Source organism: Dermochelys coriacea, chromosome 13 (assembly GCF_009764565.3).
Source record: "Dermochelys coriacea isolate rDerCor1 chromosome 13, rDerCor1.pri.v4, whole genome shotgun sequence".
Taxonomy (NCBI): Eukaryota; Metazoa; Chordata; order Testudines; family Dermochelyidae; genus Dermochelys; species Dermochelys coriacea.
In genome coordinates, this window is record NC_050080.1 from 39,141,985 (window position 1) to 39,161,220 (window position 19,236).

Here is a 19,236-nt window from a genome sequence, read left to right on the forward strand (position 1 = left end):
CCCATCAGGCACTGGGATTTCTACCCAGAATTCAAATGGGCGGTGGAGACTGCGGGAACTGTGGGATAGCTACCCTCAGTGCAAAGCTCCGGAAGTTGACTGTTGCATCGGTACTGTGGACACAGTCCGCCGACTACATGCACTTAGAGCATTTGTGTGGGGACACACACACTCGACTGTATAAAAACTCTTTCTACAAAACCGACTTCTATAAATTCGACCTAATTTCTTAGTGTAGACATACCCTTAAACATGGGAGACCAGAACTGCACACAGTATTCCAGGTGAGGTCTCACTAGTGCCTTGTATAACGGTACTAAAACCTCCTTATCCCTACTGGAAATACCTCTCCTGATGCATCCCAAAACCGCATTAGCTTTTTTCACAGCCATATCACATTGGCAGCTCATAGTCATCCTATGATCAACCAATACTCCAAGGTCCTTCTCCTCTTCCGTTACTTCTAATTGATGCGTTCCCAGCTTATAACTAAAATTCTTGTTATTAATCCCTAAATGCATAACCTTACACTTCTCACTATTCAATTTCATCCTATTACTATTACTCCAGTTTACAAGGTCATCCAGATCCTCCTGTATAATATCCCGATCCTTCTCTGAATTGGCAATACCTCCCAGCTTTGTATCATCCGCAAACTTTATTAGTACACTCCCACTTTTTGTGCCAAGGTCAGTAATAAAAAGATTAAATAAGACTGGACCCAAAACTGATCCCTGAGGAACTCCACTAGTAACCTCCCTCCAGCCTGACAGTTCACCTTTCAGTAGGACCCGTTGTAGTCTCCCCTTTAACCAATTCCTTATCCACCTTTCGATGTTCATATTGATCCCCATCTTCTCCAATTTAACTAATAATTCCCCATGTGGCACGGTATCAAACTCCTTACTGAAATCTAGGTAAATTAGATCCACTGTGTTTCCTTTATCTAAAAAATCTGTTACTTTTTCAAAAAAGGAGATTAGGTTGGTTTGGCACAATCTACCTTTTGTAAAACCATGTTGTATTTTGTCCCATTTACCATTGACTTCAATGTCCTTAACTATTTTCTCCTTCAAAATTTTTTCCAGGACCTTGCATACTACAGATGTCAAACTAACAGGCCTGTAGTTACCCGATCACTTTTTTCCCCTTTCTTAAAAATAGGAACTATATTAGCAATTCTCCAGTCATAGGGTACAACTCCTGAGTTTACAGATTCATTCAAAATTCTTGCTAATGGGCTTGCAATTTCAGGTGCCAATTCCTTTAATATGAAGATTATCTGGGCTCCCGATTTAGTCCCATTAAGCTGTTTGAGTTTCACTTCTACCTCAGATATGGTAATATCTACCTCCATATCCTCATTCCCATTTGTAATGCTACCATTATCCCTAAGATCCTCTTTAATAAGGCTAAAGACTGAGGCAAAGTATTTGTTTGGATATTGATTAGATATTGGGCTATACCTAGATTATGCTTAATCTCCACTCCATCCTCAGTGTTTAGTGGCCCCACTTCTTCTTTCTTAGTTTTCTTCTTATTTATATGGCTATAGAACCTTTTACTATTGGTTTTAATTCCCTTTGCAAGGTCCAACTCTACTCGACTTTTAGCCTGTCTCACTTTATCCCTACATGTTCTGATCTCAATAAGGTAGCTTTCCTTGCTGAACCCTCCCATCTTCCACTCCCTGTAGGCTTTCTGCTTTTTCTTAATCACCTCTCTGAGATGCTTGCTCATCCAGCTTGGTCTACAACTCCTGCCTACGAATTTTTTCCCCTTTTTTGGGATACAGGCTTCTGATAGCTTCTGCAGCTTTGATTTAAAGTAATCGTAGGCCTCCTCTACCTTTAGATCCATAAGTTCTTCAGTCCAATCCACTTCCCTAACTAATTTCCTTAATTTTTGAAAGTCAGCCCTTTTGAAATCAAAAACCCAAGTTGCAGATTTATTTTTGTTAATCCTTCAGTTCAGTTTGAACTGAATTAGCTCATGATCACTTGAACTAAGATTATCCCCTGCAACCATTTCTTCTATCAGGTCCTCACTACTCACCGAAACCAAATCTAAAATGGCATCCCCTCTAGTCGGTTCAGCAACTACTTGATGAAGGAAGCCATCAGCTATTGCATCTAGGAAAATCTGAGCCCTATTATTATTACTTGCACTCGTCCTCCAGTCTATATCTGGGAAGTTAAAGTCTCCCATTATCACTCAGTTTCCATTAGTATTTACTTTATTAAAAACATTAAAAAGGGCTCTATCCATATCCAAATTCGATCCAGGTGGTCTATAGCACACCCCAAGCACTATCGTAGGAGAGGCTCTACTAGTTTTCTTCCCCAATGTAATTTTTGCCTAGACAGACTCTGTCTTATCCATTGCATCGCTTCTTATTTCTTTACATTCTACCTCATCATTGATATATAATGCTACTCCACCACCTTTATCTTTATTTCTGTCTTTCCTAAACAGCACATACCCTTCAATACCTGTAGTCCAGTCATGACTACTATTCCACCATGTTTCTGTTATCCCTATAATATCAGGTTTCACTTCCTGCACAAATAGCTCTAGTTCCTCCATTTTGTTACCTAGGCTCCTCGCATTGGTGTACAAACATCTTAATTTTTTCTGTTTGGCCTCGCTCACATTTTGTACCCTATTAGGCACAGTCATTCTACAGCCAGTATAACCTATTAGACTGGTATCCACACTGCCCTTCCTCCTTATATACATTCTCCTACCCACGGCTGTATCTTTTCTTACTTCAGTCTTCTTCCCTCTCAATGCTAAAATCCGGCATGGAGATTGCCTGGACATCTTCCAACCATCTCCCCCAAATTCCTAGTTTAAAGCTCTCTTAATCAGTTGTGCCAGCCTCCATCCTAGAAGTCTATTTCCTTCCCTACTCAGATGAAGTCCATCCCGAGAGAACTGTCCTCTGTCCACGAATGCCTCCCAATGGCCATACATCCCAAAGCCCTCCTTATAGCACCACTGCCTAAGCCATCTGTTGATAGTCATAATCTTGTCACACCTTTGTTGCCCTTCTCTAGGAACAGGCAGGATCCCACTAAAGATCACCTGAGCCTCGATTTCCTTAAGCATCTTCCCCAGCCTAGCATAGTCTCCATTAATACTTTCCAGCGAGAATCTAGCTGTATCATTTGTTCCCACATGAAGGATAATTAGGGGATTCTTCCCTGCTCCCTTTAGGATCCTTTTCAACCTCAGGTCTACATCCTGTATCTTAGCACCCGGAAAACAGCACACCCTTCTATTTTCTGGATCAGCTCTGGTTACAGGCCTCTCTATTCTTCTCAATAAAGAGTCCCCGATCACATAGACCTGCCTTTTCCTGGTGACAGTGCTATTTTCCAGTCTCTCCCCTGTTCCCTCTGGCTGCAAGACCTTTCCATTCCTATTCTCCCTTGTAAACCTCTTCAACCCATCCTGTATCCTCCTGGGGCTCATATTTGGTGTAGTCTCCATTGACTCTTCCCCTTTTCCTATAGGACTAGCCGCTCTTCTCTTCTTCCTTGCCCTTCCACCTTCAGCGACTACCTGCTGAGCCCCTTCTTCATTTTCCAACTCTGCAAACCTCTTCCTAAGCTCTATTTCTCCTTCACTAGCCCGTCTTTTCCTCTGCCAGGTTCTTTTAGTCACATGCTTCTACTGACCACTTTCCTTACCCAGTCTCCCCTCAAAATTCCCCAGCCCTGCTTCCATCTGTAAGTCTGAGCTTTTCCCTTCAGATACCTCATGTCTTTGCTCCATCATCTGCTCAAACCCCTTCCTAAACTTCAACCAGACTTTCCACCAGCATCTCCAAACCTCAAATCTTTTCCTCCATCAGCTCTATCAGACGGCATTTCATGCAAAAAAACTCTTACCAGGTCCCCCCTCCAGGATCATGTACATACCACAGCTTCCACATCCAGTCATCCTCATTATGTCTTCCACTACAGGAGTCACTCCCACTGCTGCCTCCGTATCTGTCATAGCCTTCCCACCTAAGTCCTGATAATCTGGGAAACACAAGCCACACCAAAAGACCACCCCCCATAGCAAAACCAAACCCCAAACAAGCACCACAATACAAACTCCCCCTCAAACTCCCGTTTACAGCTCTGTTTGCTAGCTCTTGTGCCACTGCAGCTGTCTTCAGTTAAGTCTACAGCTTTTTGGGACATGGTTCAGATCTGGGTCTGTGTTTGCAGCAGGCTGGCATGCCTGGCTCAACAAGACAGGGTACTGAAGTCCGAAAATGGCAGGGAAAACGGGCTCAGAGGTAGTCTCAGCACATCAGGTTACAGATAAAATCTCACCCTCAGAGATGTTCCAATAAGCTTCTTTCACAGACTAGACTCCTTTCTAGTCTGGCCCCAATCCTGTCCCCTGGTACAGTCCTTGTTCCAGCTCAGGTGGTAGCTAGGGGATTTCTCATGGAAGTAGCCCCCTTTGTTCTGTTTCACCCCCTTTTAATAGCTTTGGCACAAGGCGGGAATCCTTTGTTTCTCTCTGGGTTCCCACCTCTCCTTCTAAATGGAAAAGCACCAGGTTTAAGATGGATTCCAGTACCAGGTGACATGGTCACATGTCCTCTGAGACCCCAAGCCTTTGTTCTTCCTGGTCTGACTCACAGGAAGGCTTGCAAGTAAACAGAGCCATTCACAGTCAGTTGTCTTAGTTGATGGGAGGCATCAAGATTGTAAACCACCATTAATGGTCCACACTTTGCATAACTACAATAGGACCTCAGAGTTATATTTTATATTCCTAGTTTCAAATGCAAGAATGATACATTCATACAAATAGGATGACCACACTCAGTAGATGATAAGCTTTGTAATGATACCTTACAAGGGACCTTTTGCATAAAGCATATTCCAGTTATATTATATTCACACTCATTGGCATATTTTCATAACATCAGATGGAGGGCAACATCACAGAGTGTGTATGGGGGATGGATGGAGGGATCTAGAGATGGGTGTGTATGGGACTTCATGGATGGAGGGATGGGTGTCTATGGGGTTGGATAGAGGGATGTTGGGTGTGTATGGGACTGGATGGTGTATGGGGTGTATGGTCCTGGATGGAGGGATCAGTGGATGGATGGTGGATGGGTCTGGATGGAGGGATGGGTATGTATGGGGATGGATGGAGGGACGATGGGTGTGTATGGGGATGGATGGAGGGATGGGGCTGTATGGAGGGAGAGGTGTGTATGGTGCTGGACATAGGGATGGGTATGTATAGGGCTGGATGGATAGAAGGGTGTGTATGGGGATGGATGGAGGGATGGGGTGTATGGGGAGAGATGGGGTGTATGGGGAGGGATGGATGGAAGGGTGTGTATGGGGCTGGATTGATGGATGGATGTGTATGGGGATGGATGGATGGAGGGATGGGTGTGTATTGAAGTAGATGGGGATTGACAGATATAGATGGATGGGTGTGGATGGGGATAGATGGTGGTCGACAGATATGGATAGATGGGGGTGTATAGGGCTAGATGGATAGTTAGATAGAGACAGCTTTGTTATAACTCGAGTATCTAGACTCTCTGGCCCAAATTTTTAAGCAAGGTCAATTTACTTCAGTGGGGGATCTGGCCAAGGGATTAATTTCAATGGTGGCTATGTGCTTTTGAAAATTTAGAATACTGTGATCAATCTGGCCCTCTGAGCTCATAGGTTTTAGGCTGAGCTTTTCAAAGGAAGTTCGGAGAGTGAGCCATCGAACGCCCATTAAATTTCATTCCTGTTGATGAAATTCACTAAGGCTCAGATTCTACTAAATCAATGGAAGTTGGGATACTGGATACGTCTGAGGGGCTCCGCCCAGTGGTGAGCTGGAGCCGGTTCCCACCGGGTCGCTAGAACCGGTTGTTAAATTTAGAAGCCCTTTTAGAAGCGGTTGTTCCGCGAAGGACAACAGGTTCTAAAAGGGCTTCTAAATTTAACTGGCCCAAAGTGTCACCTTAGGCGCCGACTCCACGGGTGCTCCAGCCCTGGAGCACCCAAGGGGAAAATTTGGTGGGTGCAGAGCACCCACCGGCAGCTCCCCTCCCCACCCCACCCCTGGCCCAGCCCCGGCCTTGGCCCCAGCCCCAGCCCACCTCCGCTCTGCCTCCGCCTCATCCCCTGAACGCGCCGCCCCGCTCTGCTTCTCTGCCCCCCACCCGAGGCTTCCCATGATCTTCGTGCGGGAAGCCGGGGCAGGCTGAGAAGCAGGCAGCAGCTTCCCGCTCAGACCCAGGGAGGCAGAGCGGAGATGAGCTTGGGTGGGGGGGCACAAGGAGGGCTGCCCGTGCCGCAGCAGGTAACCCGGGGGTGGGCGCACAGGGGAACCGCTCCTGCCCCAGCTCACCTCCGCCACCCTCGGCCTGAGCGGAAAGCCATTGCCTGCTTCTCAGCCCTGCCCAGTTTCATGCCAAACAGCTGATTTGTGGGGAGCCGGGGGGAAGCATGGAGAAGCAGAGTGGGGCGGCGCATTCAGGGGAGGAGGCAGAGCGGAGGTGAGCTGGGGCCGGGCATGGGGCGGGGAGCTGACGGTGGGGGCTCTGCACCCACCAAATTTTCCCCGTGGGGGCTCCAGCCCTGGAGCACCCAGGTAGTCGGTGCCTAAGGCGCCACTTTTGATGTGATCAGTGGGGGAGCAGCCGCTCCCCCTGCTCTCCCCAGCTACGCTCCCCTGCCTCTAGGAGCCAGAGGGATCTGCCGGATGCTTCCTGGGAGCTGCCCCAGGTAAGCACCACCGGGACTCCCACATCGCCCCCCCAGCAGGTGCCTATGGCTCTTAGGGGTGGGGTGCGCACCCACTACGGTGGCCCATGAGACCCTCCTGCCCAGTTCTGGGGGCAGCCAGGGGACACGGGAGGGGGTGGATGGGGCAGGATTCCGGGGGGTCAAGGAATGTGGGGGGGTTGGATGGGGCAGGAGTCCCGGGGGGCGGGGATGGGCAACGACCCCCTCGTGGGGTGAGGAGGGAACCCGTTGTTAAGATTTTGGCAGCTCATCACTGGCTCCACCTAACTCTCTTGGACCTTGCTGAAAATTCCAAGCAAATCTCTTGGACTGGGTCACCAGCTGGGAGGAGGGATTCACCCCCATCCCACAGTCCCTGGCTCTGTGTCAAGCAGGCTCGGGCCCCGCTCACTGCTGTGGCTGACATTTATCGCCCAGGCGATGAGGGTTTCCCTCTTGCCTGCAGCAGGTTTTTGTATAAGAATGAGTCACTGTGATCCCCCCACCCACAATGATTGAAACCACATCAAAAACTTCGACCCCTTCTGGATTGTCAAACCACCTTGTTCTAATAAGGAAAATAAAAACAAGTTTATAGATGGAAATACACAGTATCCACCCAGCCACATGAAGTTGCCTGTACTGTTATTGCAAGCTATCAATGATGTATTATCCACAAATCAAGTATCAATTATCCCTCAATTATCAATAATCAATTTAAAGCCTCCATTTAGAAATAATCAGGTTTAAAGCCTCAACCATCAATTATTGACCAATCATCTAATCCCCAATTAACTATCAAGCAGCAATCTCTAATTAACAATCAATAATTGCTAATCAGTTTCAAACTATCAACCATCAACTTCTCACCAAAGTGCAATTATTACCTGTCATTTATCAACCTATCATCACTTATCAATACGCAATTATCAACACTGATCATTACTTAGATATAATCCATTATCAATCTTCATTTATTGGTCACCATTGCTCAGTTAGGTAGGCAGGGACTGTGGGAGGAAGGGTGGCTAGACAGAGGGGTGTGTAGTCATTGAACGAAGCTTCTGTTATGTCCATCTTTATTTATTGTCCATCAACCATCATCTCAGGGATACTTTGTGCTTCCTTCATCACTTGGATCAGTTCCATACTTACAGAGTAAGCGCTGACGGTTGGGGAACAAGTTTTGTTTTAGGTGAATACAGTGGGTAGCACTATGGGGTTCTGACTGAGGTCCCTGAGTGCTACCACCATAGATGATGATAATTTCTTATTCTAATGATGAACTGAGGCATGGGGAAGGGAAGTGATTTGGCTGTCACCCAGGGAGTCTGAAGCAAAGCTGGGAATAGACTCAGATCTTCAGTCCTAACCCACTGCCTTAGGCTCTGGATCATCTTTGCTCTTCGCAAGCTTTGTCTGGTGGGGAAATGACAATGCAGTGCTATTTGGAGCATGCATTCAGAAGGGGAATCCTCATCTCACTGCAATCTGCAGCAGGACCAGTAGGCACTTGATTGCTACTCATGGCTTGTGTTCCTGTTCAGGCTCTGAAGATTTCCCAGTCCCTGTGCACAGGGTTTTAATACAGCGCTGCATCACTGTGAGCCCCCCAGCCCACACTGTGATGAACACCATGACAAAAACTCCAGCCCCCTCTCTGCCCTCCTGTTATAAATATGAGCATCAAATCTAGCTCCAAGGCTGGAAATGCACCTCCTCCACCCACACTAAATCGTCTGTACAAAATATTGAATTTCCACCTAAGCTGTAGATTCAATTCCTCTCCTAGGCAGAGATTCCTTGTGTGCTGCAGACAACTCAGTTAATCTGGCCACAGTTTAGGAACATCGGAAAAGAGCTGGGGAAATAACTGATTTGTTTGGTTCAGCAGCTGAATGGAAAAATCTGTTTTGGCGTTGACCTGTAGTGGCGCCGTTTTGACTTTCCTCACCAAAATGAAAACAACCACAAAACATTTCTTTTGGGGTCAACTAAACATTGGAATTAATTCAGGGAAGTTCTGGAGTGCGTTGTGCTGAAGGTCCCACTCGATGATCACAACGGTTCCTCCTGGCAAGGAAGCTATGGAGCTAAGGTTTTGCCTGAAAGGGTCTCTGTAGCAGTGGCAGGTGATGTACCTCATACTGAATTGAAAGGCAGCCAATTTGAAAGGGTTCAGAGGAAACAATTTGTATGCAGCACACAATAGTCTGTGCGGATCTCACAGCTACATGTTCTTTTCCAGGCTCGGAGTTCAACACGATTAAACCACAAAAACAAAATAGCAGAGGTTCTTCTCAAGCACCTGGTGCCCAACAGTCTTGGAGAATGGTTCCTCCACCCCTCTTCTGATGCAGTTTTGTCATTTCTTCCCCCAACACCAATACATTACTTTTGTGTTCCTAGGGTGTTTTACATGGTGGCCCATCCCCTAACATCTAGGCTGACTTTAATTTTTTTCTTACCTGGGTGGTCGTTTCTCCAGTATTGCCTCTGTTATTCTTTTTCTCCACATTCAGCACAGCTGCCGCATAATCAGGGCTGGTGTTTAACATGCCACCTGGGCGTCAGGCCAGATGGATGAAACCGAGAGAACGCCAGTGCTGAAGGAAGCGGTTTGGGATGGTGGATCTCAAACGTTTCTGCTCAGTCAACCACTTCAGAAGAGATGGAACCGTGCTGTGGTCTAGGCTGCAATCGCACCACAAAGCACCACATCTGTAGCACAAGGTTGGCCTTGTGGTCAGCACTAGCCTGCCACTGGCAGAGATTCCTTGGGTAGTGGCAGACAACTCATTTCATCTCCCTGCACCTCAGTTCAGCATATGCAAAACAGGAATGGCCTTTCCCTTGTCTGTTGTGTCTATTTAGACTGCAAACTGCTCACGGCGAGGATAGTTTTTTGCTACTTGAACGTACAGCGCCTACCACAGCGGGCCTGTGGTCTAGTGCAATACAAATAGTAATAAACATTTCCTTCTGTGCGCTGCTGCTCATCCCTGTCCCCGTGAGAGCAGCAGGTATTTGGTGTAACCATCTGATTATAATGGGCCCTTCCAGACTTATGAATCTTGTATTAGGCTTTAAGTAATGCCCGGTAATATTGAGTACAGACTGCATCAGATGAAAAGGGAACATTTTCTATTGTCTAGTAAAGGAACCCTAGGCTCCATTTCTTGCCAACTGAGGGAAGTGGGGAGCTAGTGGTGGGGGTGCAGGAGCCAGGACTCCTGGGTTCTATCCCTGGCTCAGGGTGGGGAGTGGGTCTAGTGGGTAGTGCAGGAGTTGCTGGGAGTCAGGACTCTTGCATTCTATTCATGGCTCTGGAAAAGGAGTGGGGGCTAGAGGATTGGGAGTCAGGACTCCTGGGTTCTACCCCAGGCTCTGGGAGGGGAATGGGGTCAAGTTGGGGGCTGGGAGCCAGGATGCCTGGGTTCTGTCCCAGGGCCACACTGGAGAGTGTGGTCCAGTGGTTAAAGCAGTTGGGGCTGAGAGTCAGGACTCCTGGGTTCTATCCTAGGCTCTGGGAGGGGAGTGGGGTCTAGTGGTTAGAGCAGTTGGGGCTGGGAGTCAGGGCTCCTGTCCTAAACCTGCTTAGGATTGGGTTTAACTGGCCAAGTAACATGGTGGGGGGGGTGAGACACAGTCTTGCACTGGGGGGTACTTGCACTTGCTGGAATGATAGGTTTAAAAAACAGTCTAATATAGACTTACAATCAAATTAACCTTTCTGCAGGAGGATTTTGTAATGTACCCCTTCTGTAGATGTCAAATTTAAGGCAGAAATCCTTTGTGGAAGCCCACAGTTAAATACACCCAGCATGGACATTTATTTGGAGGGGTCGTTAGCCACATAAGACAAGTGAAATATGAAGGGTTCTGCCAGCTCTGTGGTTATTAACTGCTACTAACTATGGATCAGCCAGTTCTTGTTTCCTTTCACCATTGATAAATCAGTCTCCATTACATCCTTCCAGCCTCGGCAGGAAACATCTGCCCTGTTGCCTCCTAGTCACTTCCTTTCAGGAGACATGGAACTGAGGTCGTAATTCATGTGGGCATTTCCGCGGCTGGCTGCCGGGGAGGCGAACGCAGAGGGAAGCAAACAGGAGTCAGCGTACACCATCACGTCGCAGCCGGGATGTAGCTCGTGCCGCAGGCCCGAATCAAGGGCTGTGTAGCACTGTCCGGACGTGGCAGCTCAGCCTGGGAGAGCTGGGTCCAGCCATTGGGTAAGGCCAGGTTTACAATGCAGGGGGGACGCTCGAGTCCACAACCCAGGTTAACGGAGCAGTGCAGATGTATCCGTAGACGTTTACCAAGCTTCTGGGACGCCTGGACAAACCTGCCTCTGTCCTGACACCCCAGTTACTCCAAAAGCCTGGGGAAGATATTCAAACTGGGCCTTCTCCTGCCCATCTAGCCTGTGGGGCCTCGTCTGGGAGGCGTACTCAGAGAATGCCACAACAGGCCCCCACAAAACACAGCTGCCAGGTGCCACCGCTCCGCTTTATCCCCAAACCCAGTAGTTAGAGAGTTCGCCCAGAATGTGGGAGACCTGGGTTCAAATCCCCACTCTGCCTGATGCAAAGTAGGGACTTGCAGCCACACCTCCCACATCCCAGGGCACCGCCCTACCCTCCAGGTTATGAGGTATTCTGAGGGTGCAGGGTGTATCTTCCTCTGCAGAAGTTGTTCCACTTTGTATGAAATGCTTAAATTGTCATTAAGTCAGAGAGAGAGGCTGTGTAGCCTAGTGGTTAGTGAAGTCACCCAGGAATCCAGTTTCTGCTCTGCTGAATTCTTAAGTATTTTATAGAATTCCTTGAAAAATCAGGGTCTCAGTCACTCTGCCATTTCCCCCCTACACACACATCTGTAAATCAGAGAGGGTAATCCCTCCTTTCTCCCATCCTTTGATTCTTCTGTCTAGTCCCACTCTCAGACAGCTCCTGGCAGAATTTCTGGAATACAAATAACTATTGTGTGTATTTTTTCCAAGGATCCCAAGGGAATTAGGCACTCACATTTTACCAGGCATAGACCTAAAAGTGGCAATTCTTCAACAACAAAACTTCAAAAACAGACTTCAACGAGAGACTGCTGAATTGGAATTAATTGTAATTAATTACAATTAACTTAGGCTTGAATAAAGACTGGGAGTGGATGTGTCATTACACAAAGTAAAACTATTTCCCCATGTTTATTTCCCCACCCCCCTACTGTTCCTCAGACAGTCTTGTCAACTGCTGGAAATGGCCCACCTTGATTATCACTACAAAAGGTTTTCTTCCTCCCCCCCTCCTGCTGCTGGTAATAGCTTATCTTAAGTGATCACTCTCCTTACAGTGTGTATGGTAACACCCATTGTTTCGTGTTCTCTGTGTATATAAATCATCTTCCCACTGTAGTTTCCACTGAATGCATCCAATGAAGTGAGCTGTAGCTCACGAAAGCTTAAGCTCAAATAAATTTGTTAGTCTCTAGGTGCCATAAGTCCTCCTTTTCTTTTTGCAGATACAGACTAACACGGCTGCTGCTCTGAAACAACTCTCTTTGGAAACCCCCCTCCCAAATGGTCAAGCAATGGATTAATGTGAGAACCCGGCAAATAAAGCACATTTCCTACAGCCATAAAACCATGCCTGCTGTCGGCCGGATAGCCTCGGTCAGACCTTGTTAAGCCATCGAGAGGGCGGGGAGGGGGAGGCTGCTGGTGCTCTGTTTCACGCTGTGAAGAGAGTTTTTGCACTGGAGCAATCCCCCACAGCTAGAGTATCCCCTACATTGATAAACACCACAGCAAAAACTTAGCTCAGGGACAAGAGGAGAGTGTTCTGGAAAGGCCAGCACCTGCTGCCCGCTTTATACCAGGCACAGGAATGGCTGCTAGGGGCCATCTGAGCTCAGTAGCCTGTCGCCAGCAGCGGCTGCTCTCCACGGCTGCAGGAACGAGCAGCAAAGGGGAGAGAAGATGGTCTTTTGGTTATGAAATTGGGCGAGGGCTCCAGAGATACGGGTTCAAGAGACAGGTCTCTTCACCCTGGCTGCCTTTCAGCTTCTCCATCTATAAAAATAACAGCACCAAAGATTTACTTGAAACCACAAGGAAGGAGATGGAGGGACGGACAGACAATCTTTGCAAACAACAACTTTGCTCTAGTTACCCATCTAAAGGACTCCATGCCACAGATGATGGTTCTTCCATCTGGCCCTTAGCTTGGCAGGAGCCAGGGGGTTTATTGAGGGCTTCCCTACCCAGACTCCTTTGCAGAGAAGTGAAGTCCTGCCTGTTCTCTCTGGGTGATTGACAGTTTGTCTAGGCAATCAGCTCTCTTTCCCGCACTCCTGGTTCTATAAGGGTTGCAGGCCCATTGCAATCTGTAAGCTTTTTTGGCATAGGGAGAAGAGGGAAAGGTCTGTCTTTTAGGAGGTCTGCTATATCTAGTACCGGGGGGTAGCCTTAATTTTGCTTCTAGTTTCCAGATGTTGCTAGAATATTTGTAACAATGAGGCGAGTGTACTCAGAGAGTGGGGATTTCCCATGGCTTGATGCTCAAATTTCCATGGGGGTTGGGTGCCCAGAGTCTTGTCTTTACAGGGGAAATGGACTGGAAATAGCTATCCAGGTGTAATTTAGTTATTCTGGAAAAACTCTTCCATGGGGGTACTCTAGTCTGGAGTAAAAGTGAGTGTGTGAGAAGAGGAAATATTCTGAAATAAAGCAGGGAGCTATTATGAATACCTAAATTATATTGGAATAGCTATTCTGGTCAATTTCCCCATACAAACAAAGCCTCATTGTCTTAGGTCCTCTTGCCAAGCCCAGCCAAAATGAACAAGTGGTGGGTTAATGAAAGACACCCATGTACAGCTCCTATTGAAAGGAGACAGTTTAGTCAGTGGGTAGATCATTGCAGTAGGAAACTAGGGTTCTGTTACCAGCTCTGGATGACCTTGGCCAAGTCACTTCTTTTCTTCATGCCTCGATTTCCCTATCTGTGAAATAGGAATAATGATAAGGAGTACTTGTGGCACCTTAGAGACTAACAAATTTATTAGAGCATAAGCTTTCGTGAGCTACAGCTCACTTCATCGGATGCATTTGGTGGAAAAACAGAGGAGAGATTTATATACACACACACAGAGAACATGAAACAATGGGTTTATCATACACACTGTAAGGAGAGTGATCACTTAAGATAAGCCATCACCCACAGCAGGGGGGGGAAGGAGGAAAACCTTCCATGGTGACAAGCAGGTAGGCTAATTCCAGCAGTTAACAAGAATATCAGAGGAACAGTGCGGGGTGGGGTGGGGGGGAGAAATACCATGGGGAAATAGTTTTACTTTGTGTAATGACTCATCCATTCCCAGTCTCTATTCAAGCCTAAGTTAATTGTATCCAGTTTGCAAATTAATTCCAATTCAGCAGTCTCTCGTTGGAGTCTGTTTTTGAAGCTTTTTTGTTGAAGGATAGCCACTCTTAGGTCTGTGATCGAGTGACCAGAGAGATTGAAGTGTTCTCCAACTGGTTTTTGAATGTTATAATTCTTGACGTCTGATTTGTGTCCATTCATTCTTTTACGTAGAGACTGTCCAGTTTGGCCAATGTACATGGCAGAGGGGCATTGCTGGCACATGATGGCATATATCACATTGGTAGATGCGCAGGTGAACGAGCCTCTGATAGTGTGGCTGATGTGATTAGGCCCTATGATGGTATCCCCTGAATAGATATGTGGACAGAGTTGGCAACGGGCTTTGTTGCAAGGATAGGTTCCTGGGTTAGTGGTTCTGTTGTGTGGTGTGTGGTTGCTGGTGAGTATTTGCTTCAGATTGGGGGGCTGTCTGTAAGCAAGGACTGGTCTGTCTCCCAAGATCTGAGAGAGCGATGGCTCGTCCTTCAGGATAGGTTGTAGATCCTTGATGATGCGTTGGAGAGGTTTGAGTTGGGGGCTGAAGGTGATGGCTAGTGGCGTTCTGTTGTTTTCTTTGTTGGGCCTGTCCTGTAGTAGGTGACTTCTGGGTACTCTTCTGGCTCTGTCAATCTGTTTCTTCACTTCAGCAGGTGGGTATTGTAGTTGTAGGAATGCATGATAGAGATCTTGTAGGTGTTTGTCTCTGTCTGAGGGGTTGGAGCAAATGCGGTTATATCGTAGCGCTTGGCTGTAGACAATGGATCGAGTGGTATGATCTGGATGAAAGCTAGAGGCATGTAGGTAGGAAGTCAGTAGGTTTCTGATATAGGGTGGTGTTTATGTGACCATCGCTTATTAGCACCGTAGTGTCCAGGAAGTGGATCTCTTGTGTGGACTGGTCCAGGCTGAGGTTGATGGTGGGATGGAAATTGTTGAAATCATGGTGGAATTCCTCAAGAGCTTCTTTTCCATGGGTCCAGATGATGAAGATGTCATCAATGTAGCGCAAGTAGAGTAGGGGCATTAGGGGACGAGAGCTGAGGAAGCGTTGTTCTAAGTCAGCCATAAAAATGTTGGCATACTGTGGGGCCATGCGGGTACCCATCGCAGTGCCGCTGATTTGAAGGTATACATTGTCACCAAATGTGAAATAGTTATGGGTCAGGACAAAGTCACAAAGTTCTGCCACCAGGTTAGCCGTGACAGTATCGGGGATACTGTTCCTGACGGCTTGTAGTCCAACATTCCACACAAAGATGGACCAGAAGCCGTCAGGAACAGTATCCCCGATACTGTCACGGCTAACCTGGTGGCAGAACTTTGTGACTTTGTCCTGACCCATAACTATTTCACATTTGGTGACAATGTATACCTTCAAATCAGCGGCACTGCGATGGGTACCCGCATGGCCCCACAGTATGCCAACATTTTTATGGCTGACTTAGAACAACGCTTCCTCAGCTCTCGTCCCCTAATGCCCCTACTCTACTTGCGCTACATTGATGACATCTTCATCATCTGGACCCATGGAAAAGAAGCTCTTGAGGAATTCCACCATGATTTCAACAATTTCCATCGCACCATCAACCTCAGCCTGGACCAGTCCACACAAGAGATCCACTTCCTGGACACTACGGTGCTAATAAGCGATGGTCACATAAACACCACCCTATATCGGAAACCTACTGACTTCCTACCTACATGCCTCTAGCTTTCATCCAGATCATACCACTCGATCCATTGTCTACAGCCAAGCGCTACGATATAACCGCATTTGCTCCAACCCCTCAGACAGAGACAAACACCTACAAGATCTCTATCATGCATTCCTACAACTACAATACCCACCTGCTGAAGTGAAGAAACAGATTGACAGAGCCAGAAGAGTACCCAGAAGTCACCTACTACAGGACAGGCCCAACAAAGAAAACAACAGAACGCCACTAGCCATCACCTTCAGCCCCCAACTCAAACCTCTCCAACGCATCATCAAGGATCTACAACCTATCCTGAAGGACGAGCCATCGCTCTCTCAGATCTTGGGAGACAGACCAGTCCTTGCTTACAGACAGCCCCCCAATCTGAAGCAAATACTCACCAGCAACCACACACCACACAACAGAACCACTAACCCAGGAACCTATCCTTGCAACAAAGCCCGTTGCCAACTCTGTCCACATATCTATTCAGGGGATACCATCATAGGGCCTAATCACATCAGCCACACTATCAGAGGCTCGTTCACCTGCGCATCTACCAATGTGATATATGCCATCATGTGCCAGCAATGCCCCTCTGCCATGTACATTGGCCAAACTGGACAGTCTCTATGTAAAAGAATGAATGGACACAAATCAGACGTCAAGAATTATAACATTCAAAAACCAGTTGGAGAACACTTCAATCTCTCTGGTCACTCGATCACAGACCTAAGAGTGGCTATACTTCAACAAAAAAGCTTCAAAAACAGACTCCAACGAGAGACTGCTGAATTGGAATTAATTTGCAAACTGGATACAATTAACTTAGGCTTGAATAGAGACTGGGAATGGATGAGTCATTACACAAAGTAAAACTATTTCCCCATGGTATTTCTCCCCCCCACCCCACCCCGCACTGTTCCTCTGATATTCTTGTTAACTGCTGGAATTAGCCTACCTGCTTGTCACCATGGAAGGTTTTCCTCCTTTCCCCCCCCTGCTGTGGGTGATGGCTTATCTTAAGTGATCACTCTCCTTACAGTGTGTATGATAAACCCATTGTTTCATGTTCTCTGTGTGTGTGTATATAAATCTCTCCTCTGTTTTTCCACCAAATGCATCCGATGAAGTGAGCTGAAGCTCACGAAAGCTTATGCTCTAATAAATTTGTTAGTCTCTAAGGTGCCACAAGTACTCCTTTTCTTTTTGCGAATACAGACTAACACGGCTGCTACTCTGAAACCAGGAATAATGATGGCGACCTCCTTTAAAAAGTGCTTTGTGGTTGACTGAGGCAGGAACTAAGCATTGGTGGTAGTAGTAGTGTTTGTGGTAGCCCTTAACTAAGGGTGTTAAAACATTGATTTCTATCCCAGGGCATCTGGCCTGCTTTCATTGGACTTTGATAAACCGCGGCGGCATGCTCTCTTGCTACGTGGGTTGTACTCAGACCCTGCAGGAAGTTTTTGTTCGGGAGTGCATCACTGTGCTGCTATATTGTCCCCACGGTGCTAAACACCAGAGCTAAAACTTAACTCAGCACCGAGGTGGGCTTTCTGCTAGATACAGTGACATCTAGTGCAATGTTCGCAGACAGGGACCTCTACACTGGTCCATCTGTCTCTAAAAATAGCTGCAGCTTGAGGAGAAGGTAGGAGTGAAAAAAAACAGTCTTAATTTATTATTTCTGTTACCATCGTGACTCAGAGCCCCACTCATGAGACTCCATTGTGCAAGGTACTGTACAAACACAGATCACAGACAGCCCCCTCCCCAAAGAGGTCATAATGTAAATAAGTTTGGAAGGATTCGATTTTTATTGGTAAATGTCAATTCCACAGTGGGCGCAAAAACTGGCGGAAAAAAATTTCCATCGATGATACTTGAAATTTACAAACAGGCCAAGTAGGGAAAAGGCTGCTGGAGAATTTAGTAGAGTTTGATTGAAGGGTGTTTCCTGTGAATAGTTTGACACGAATGCTGACAATTTGTGTTTGAACAACAATAAAGCTTTCACTTTTTGAATCTCAGCAGCTACTGTCATTAAATGATTTCTGTTTCCCCCCCTTTGTCTGACCAACCCCATAATTTTCTGTACCTGTGTGAACATTTAAAGGGATAAAAATAACAGTGCTTCAACCCCATAATTTTGCACAACCATGAAAATTGAAATCAATAAAAATCTAGAAAATTGCTTAAAAATTAGCATCCATTGAAATTATAGATACAAACCATTTTTTGCCAAGCTTAAACAGAAGTCGAGACAAGAGACAATAGATGCAAACAGACAGGCGCACAAGGTTTTTTGCCTTCCTCTGCAGTGTGGGGGATGATTTGCCTGCTTAGCTCACCTGGTCACATCTCACCTCATGAATTTCCTCACATCTCACCTCATGAATTTTCATGCATCCGATGAAGTGAGCTGTAGTTCATGAAAGCTTATGCTCAAATAAATTTGTTAGTCTCTAAGGTGCCACAAGTCCTCCTTTTCTTTTTGCGAATACAGACTAACACGGCTGCTACTCTGAAACCTGTCATGAATTTCCTGCCACTGGAGGAGACTCGGGCACTGTGGCAGCTGGGTCTCTTGTGTTAGCCTGAGACAATATTGGTCAGCGTGACAAGCAGTGGTCTCAGCACTGTTTCAAGAGATGGGGGTACAATTCCTGACTGCTCTATAGACTCCGTTTGAGCCCTTGGGAAAGTTACATAGGCTTGTATCTTTGAAAGCCTATAGGGTTTTGATGCCTCGTTCCTTCAGTAAAGATCCCACCTTCAGTCTCTCATTGTCTTGGTGTTGGGATTCCTCCGAGACCTCTTTCCACTCGGCATCCCAACAACTCAGTTTGACTCCAGCCTTGGTCACTCAGGTTTCTTTGCTTGGCATACAGCAGTGCTATGCACCGTTGATCCGACTCAAACGCAGGGGGGATGGATGCTGGGTGTATCACAGCTTAAAAGGTTCATCAAAACCCTCTCCCTTATACACATTACACATCTCATTGCATTCACTATATGTTGCATCACACGTTTGAATGGCTCGGTTACTTTGCAGGAGCCAATCCCTGTGTAGCATGCACTGTCCACGCGCTGTCCATGTTTCCAGTTCCTCTTTATTCAGAAGTTATTTTGTCCCTGGTTATCTAGTTAATAGGAAATGGTTCCCTGGGTGTTCTCCCTCTTATCTTAGTTGGCTCAGACATTCTGTCTTCTTAGCCTACTGACCTATTTACGTATCTTATTTAGCACAGACTTGCTGTTTTCTATCTGATGATTCATTTACCTCCTTAATTCTATCTTCCAAAGTATGAGGCTTCCCTTCATGTGTTAATTACTCAGATCACATCATGTCGTCTT

The 19,236-nt window shown here is 46.6% G+C and overlaps 1 protein-coding gene and 3 gene segments (V, D, J or C); all 4 read right to left on the reverse strand.

Moving 5' to 3' along the window:
- LOC119842121 overlaps positions 1-19,236 on the reverse strand; it is a 255,219-nt gene that overhangs the window by 150,997 nt on the left and 84,986 nt on the right.
- LOC119842114 overlaps positions 1-19,236 on the reverse strand; it is a 153,622-nt gene that overhangs the window by 61,242 nt on the left and 73,144 nt on the right. The gene's annotated exons all lie outside the window — the stretch shown is intronic.
- Positions 1-19,236, reverse strand: part of LOC119842117 — a 205,827-nt gene that overhangs the window by 38,976 nt on the left and 147,615 nt on the right.
- Positions 1-19,236, reverse strand: part of LOC122456468 — a 110,571-nt gene that overhangs the window by 14,992 nt on the left and 76,343 nt on the right.